Below are 6149 nucleotides of genomic sequence, written 5' to 3'. Positions count from 1 at the left end.
TCAACTGCTGATAACAGAACAGAACGGACGATCGTGGTTACAATGTTTTTGTTCCGGTGGAAAGCAGAGAGACTCGTCTTAACACGGAGACATGCCTTTGGTTGCCTTGTAGGCCAACATCAGTGTTTTGGACTCGGGGTGGGCAGCAACTAGGAGCCAATGGAAGAGGGGAGACGTAAACATTTTGGCTGGTTGAGGGTTTTGAGATGACTGATATGAGGCCGATACGTACTGTAGCTGGGCAGACTCCTGGGTGAGGAAGGGTCTAATGATGCTCAGTGCCCACCAGAACAAAGCCCTATGTCAGCATTACAGGACCGCTTCGACTGCACTGACTAAAGGAACACAGGTAGACAGACAGAAACAGACATCTCCATATATGGGCACAAAAGGGACACAGACAGATGGGTACAACGGGTACTCTGACAAACGCCTCTTATTATACTATGACACAGACATATTGGTCGGATCGGTGGTGTGACGTAGGTGTGAGGGCCGCGTAGCACCTCACACCTAAAAACATCACAGTCTGGGCAAATCAGAAACCATGGATGACCACTGAGGTACAGGCCTGGCTGAAAGCAAAAGACGTTGCATTTAAATCTGGTGATACAACCTCCAATCCAAAGAGCCAATGGGCAAAAAAAGTCACAACCCCAGACACCAAGGGACTGTGGCAGGGAATTCCAGATTATAGGACTGTTCCCCAGACCTGTGATGATAGCTACCTAACTTAAAGTTACAATGCAGGTCCACAAATAACGATTTTTAGCAGCCTCTGCTGGTCATTACCGTCACTGCAGGCCATTTGTTTATTCCTCTGTTACTCAGAATTCCATTTGTTTTCACCGGAAGACGGAAGCGTTTCAAGAAGCGTTCTTTTAATTGTTTTATACGATCTGTGGATCGTTTCTCTTAGCCAGTGGAGCTTTAGTTACCGTGAGCTGTGTTTTCTTTTTCTGTTGTTTTTCGATCTTCAAATCATAAAATCTCTTAAAATCAACGTGAGTTTCCCGCGCGGTAGTTCCTGGCCAAACAGGAAACCGGTGCATTTCCGCTTCCGTTTTCCGGCTACATGACGTCATTTTCGCGGGAAAGACACCCCTATCACCGTTCAATAGAAAATATATGTATAAAAGGGGGTGAAATTCATGGAGTGGGTGTTGTGAAACTTTTGCCACTCAAAAAAGATATACAATTTAACTTTAGTTTTGTTGAAAAAGTTACCTAGTATTAGGTTGAGCCACTCAACAACATGCCAGAAACTATAAGCCACTCCACACCACGAAGACCAGGTGCAGCATGAGAACCAGACAGAAAGGCTGTGAAGAGAGTGGTGAGGTAAGCAGAAAGAACTCTTGGTGGCTCCATTGAGGACCTGGACCAGAAACGCTGCCTGTCAAAAGCCACCAGCATCACCAGTGTTCCCCACTCATCCCTGCCACAGCCTGTTCTCCCTCCTGCCCTCTGGAAGGAAACACAGGACACTGCAGAGTTGCACTGTCGGGTTAAAGAAGAACTTTTACCTGATGGCCATTAGACTGCTGAACAAAGCAAAAAAAGATCCCTGATTATATGCACAGTTTAAAAATACTCATACTGTACACTTTACTGCATATGTACAGTATGTGAAATCTTAGGTCTAACTTGGTTTCATGTGCAATTTATTAGGTTAAAGGGATAGTTCACGCCCAAAATGACTTTTTTTCTATCGATTAGTCATGGAGACTTATTTTTTTGTTTTTTGTCGCATTCCTAAGCCAATAATTTGATGACCGCCAGCGGTTCCGGTAGGAGACACAAAGAGTCTCCTACCCGGAGACACAAAGAGTCTTCTACCGGAACCGCTGCCTACCGGTCCGCTGGTCATCAAAATATTGTCTTAGGAATGCGACAAAAACTATAAAATATCCCTGAATGCAATTCTCCATGGGGTGACTAATGGATAGAAAAAAAGTAATTGTTTGGGTGAACTATCCCTTTAAGGGCTATGTGCGTTACCAGCTCAGTGGCGTTGTGGTTAGAGTGTCCACCCCTGGCCGAGTAATACCAAAGACTATAAAAATGGTACTCCTCCCTGCTTGGTACTCAGCATCAAGGGTTGGATGTCCCTGCGATGTCCCTACTTCATGTACAGGGGGTGTACTTGTACATCAAGCTACCTCAGTTTAGGCCTGTCACAATTATGACATAATAGTCTATTATTTGAGATAATCACAATTATTTTTGCATAATCGTCATAATCGTCTACATTGAAACATTTATTTTTCACACATTTTCAAATATAGAAATAGCAGAAATAGCAGATCTACAGGCTTACAACGCGTCCTGCGTTGTAAACTTGTAGATCAGCTATTTCTGCTATTTTTACATGTATAAAATGTGAACACATATTAAATATTTTAATAATTTCTTTGTATATTCAAGTTATTTGTAATTTCTGCCCTGTGCAATTTTTTATTAGGAAGCCTAAAAGGCAAACCGAATGTATTATTTTATATGTTCCAATGTCCTATGCTAAACACACAATTAAATCATTAATCGCAATTATTGGAGTGACAATTCATCGTCAACTTCAGTTGCAACATCATCTCATTCTGCTACGCATCCCAGCTGTATAGTGCGTGCCAACGACCCGTCACCACGGGGGGGGGGGGGGGGGGGGGGGGCGGTGTGGCAGAGTAGCTGCAGACATACTTGAGCGGGGCAATGTTAAGTCAACCTGTTTCATACCCCTCAAAGATGTCCGCCGCTACCAAATGACACTTGTTGACGCCCCCTTCAGGATTTTTGGCACGCTCTATAGTTGTGAATGACAATAAAGTAAACTTGAACTTCAGTCTCTTGGTGTTCCGTATTTCATGATTCTTTACTACTTTGTAAGCCTTGACCCGTAACTGCTTAATAAATCTTCATGGGACTATAGCTCTGCCTGCTGTTGCCTTGCATTTTTGTTCAACACCGTGACACTGTAATTTGCTTCGTGAGACTCATAAGCTCTGCTGTCGCCTGACTGGCTCTGTCCCTGATAGCCAAGCCACAGTGGACTGAGTTCAATATAAGTCACGTACGGTAACAGTAAAGCCGTGCCAATTAAAACCATTCAAGCACAAAAGGTAGTAATTATGACGGTGAATGTACTGTGCATGTTGCAAAATGGTGGTTACAAATGCATGTATCATTAAAGAAAAAGGAAGGGGAGAGAGAAAACATATTGAACACGTTACTGTAACTACACACTACTGTACTATGTCTCTAAGTTATCAGGATTTCTAAAGCATGGACAAACAGAATTACTCTGTAAATGAACTGTAGTGCACCTTCAGGCCAAAACACAACATGCCAGCCCACAACCAGTTTATTATGGCTTCAAATACATACAGAGCTTCAAGTACTTTCAACACGGTCAACTTTGGTTTCTGTTTGGGAAACCTTGCTTTCACTTTTGAGTAATAAATACAAATAAACTTTAATCCTGTTGCATTATGTTTGTCTTAGTGAAATTTAGTGAAATCCTAAAATTAACACCTAAACTTAAACCTAAATGCCTAATCCTGAAAACGAGCCGTGGCTTCTGATTGGTCTGTGGTGCGGGGTGGGACAAAAATACCAGTGTGATCGTTGTGATTCGTGATTCGTTTGAACAACATCCAATCAGCAACGACGTTGCCTATAACGTATGTAGTTCCGGTGTAGTTCTGCAAAACGAGTCAAATAGGAGCCTTTCCAGACTGAGAAACGAAGTGAGAATCCGCCGAACGTATTTAAGCAGACTGGATCCCAGACTAGTGATAGTGTGCTTTTTGCACATTTAAACATGTACAGACCATAGACTGTACATGTTTGGAGGCCTAAAGAGGAGCTAGTACCAGTTTCCCTGTAGACAGACAGACTTTTGATTTTATTTTCTAATGCTTTTTTTTGTATATAATGTTTTATTTTCTCATGCCTTTTTTGTACATAATGGTATATATTTGTTCCTCTGTATTCTTATGTTGATTTTTGAACTGTTTGGTTGCTACTATATATGTCTATGAAATTAATTCAAGGACCCCAACGGAAACAAGCCTGCAAGGACTTTTTTGGCCGGACCTTTTAGACAAAAGCATAAATGTAACTGTGTTGTTTTACATTCTTTTGCCTAATACATTTTTCAATCAATCAATCAAAAAATATGGGGAAAATATAGGTACAGACAGAGTTACAACATCTACTGTTATAAGGATTAAAAGGATTCCTTTGAATCACTCTTAGATGATATTCAGCCTCACTCTTAGATGATATTCAGCCAAGTCACTGGGGAAATAGAAGATCAAATGAACACAAATTAATAGAAGGAAGCAAATCAAGGGCAGTTTATGGAGATTGGATTGGTGAAGAGTTTATTATCTCCCTTTCGCCTCACTTCTCCATACAGTTTGAAAGACCAATGTCAAACTAATGTCTGTCGGGCAAAAGAAAGATAAATTACGACTGAACCCGTGAATGAGACGAGGCTTTAGACTGCAGGGAACTGTTGATTGGGCTGCTCATTAAGAGAGTGCATAATAAACGTGACAACGTCAGATCACTGCATGTAATAAATCTCATTGACGGAACGTGTGTGGACTAAAAGTCCTTGTAGAAATTGCCAGATGTTAGGATGTGGAGATATTGTGGGCTTTATATCCCAGCCCAGATATCTTTCGATTTTCACTTTCAAGTTAGTAAAAATTAATATAAGACATCTTAAAGGAGTATTTCACCCAAACAATGACTTATTTTCTATCAATTACACACCCCATGAAGCCTTGAAATCATGGATATTTTCCCGTTTTTGTCCTTAGCCAATAATTTGATGACCGGCGGTCAGTCTCCAGTGGGACACTTGCGGAGTCTCCTACAGGAGACATTATCCACCGGTCATCAAATTATATGGAAATAATTATACGAAAACTGTAAAACTGTACTGTACCAACACGTTCTGGTGGAGTCAGTACAGTATAGTATGGTCAGTAAATAAATGTGATGATTACGCACATTATACACACCAATTATTTTGAAACCACCAATATCAAATTATGACACAAAAACAAACAATGCATCCATCCCAAAGGGGCTAGGATAGTCATCAACGCTCACCACTTACCCACATAACACAGGCTCAGCAACACTACTGGATGCCGTGCAGCAACAAGATTAATTTCCCTCCATATCCTCTAGCCTTGCCTACGCCTCACTGCCTAACTTGCCTTAACCCATTAAAACTGGGAAAGCATCTGTGCCATTTTAGATGACACAGATTGTGTCTCTCTCTCTCTCTCTCTCTCTCTCTCTCTCTCTCTCTCTCTCTCTCGTTCTCTTGCACGCTCTCCCCCTCTCGCTTGCTCACGCAACATGCCAAGTAGCGTCTTTGATCTGGTACTCGAAATGACAGGGAAGAGGACCAAAAACTTACTTTTCAGATCAGTAACATTATTTCCGAGGGATTTAACGCATGATTGGAATGACAGGGGCTATTCATAAAACATCCGGATGCCCATGGAATTTGGCCTTGACTTTAGAGGTGATAGATTACAGTAAGCACACAGAGAACAGAAAAATATGATGTAATGTGTAGTCTAAAATGACTAGTAAAATATACAATTCTGTAACGAAATACACTTTCCTCAGCATACATCGCTACACTTGGATACTTTTGTGTGTAAATGCACATACATGAGCACTGGCCATACAGAGATAATTTTGATTAAATGTACAGATGAAGCACTTAATAGCCTACAAAACACACACGCCACACACGCACAGCGCATGCACACACTTCATCCTGGTACTATGACTGTAGCTGTAGACAGTATACTCTCTGAGGTTTGACATCAATGTCATCTACAGAAAGGAAAGGAAAGGAAGTGGTTTTCATGGTTAACCCATTAGTAAAACCGGGAACGCATCTGTGTAACCACTTTAACCATTATTTTATACTTTATATATGTTTAAGTGAACATTTTTAAGTCAAATCTTTGCTTCTAGGGGGTCCCTGGAACAACATATTATGAGATGGGCGTCCGCGGTCAAATACATATCATTTGGGGGTCCCTTGACTTGAAAACGTTTGAGAACCACTGATTATAGCAACATAAGTTTCCCCCAAAAACTGTTAAGGTCATTAC

Source organism: Gymnoscopelus microlampas, assembly GCF_963454915.1.
Source record: "Gymnoscopelus microlampas genome assembly, chromosome: 7".
NCBI classification, from domain to species: Eukaryota; Metazoa; Chordata; class Actinopteri; order Myctophiformes; family Myctophidae; genus Gymnoscopelus; species Gymnoscopelus microlampas.
The sequence above is the reverse complement of the archived record's forward strand: the minus strand, read 5'-3'. Positions refer to the sequence as shown.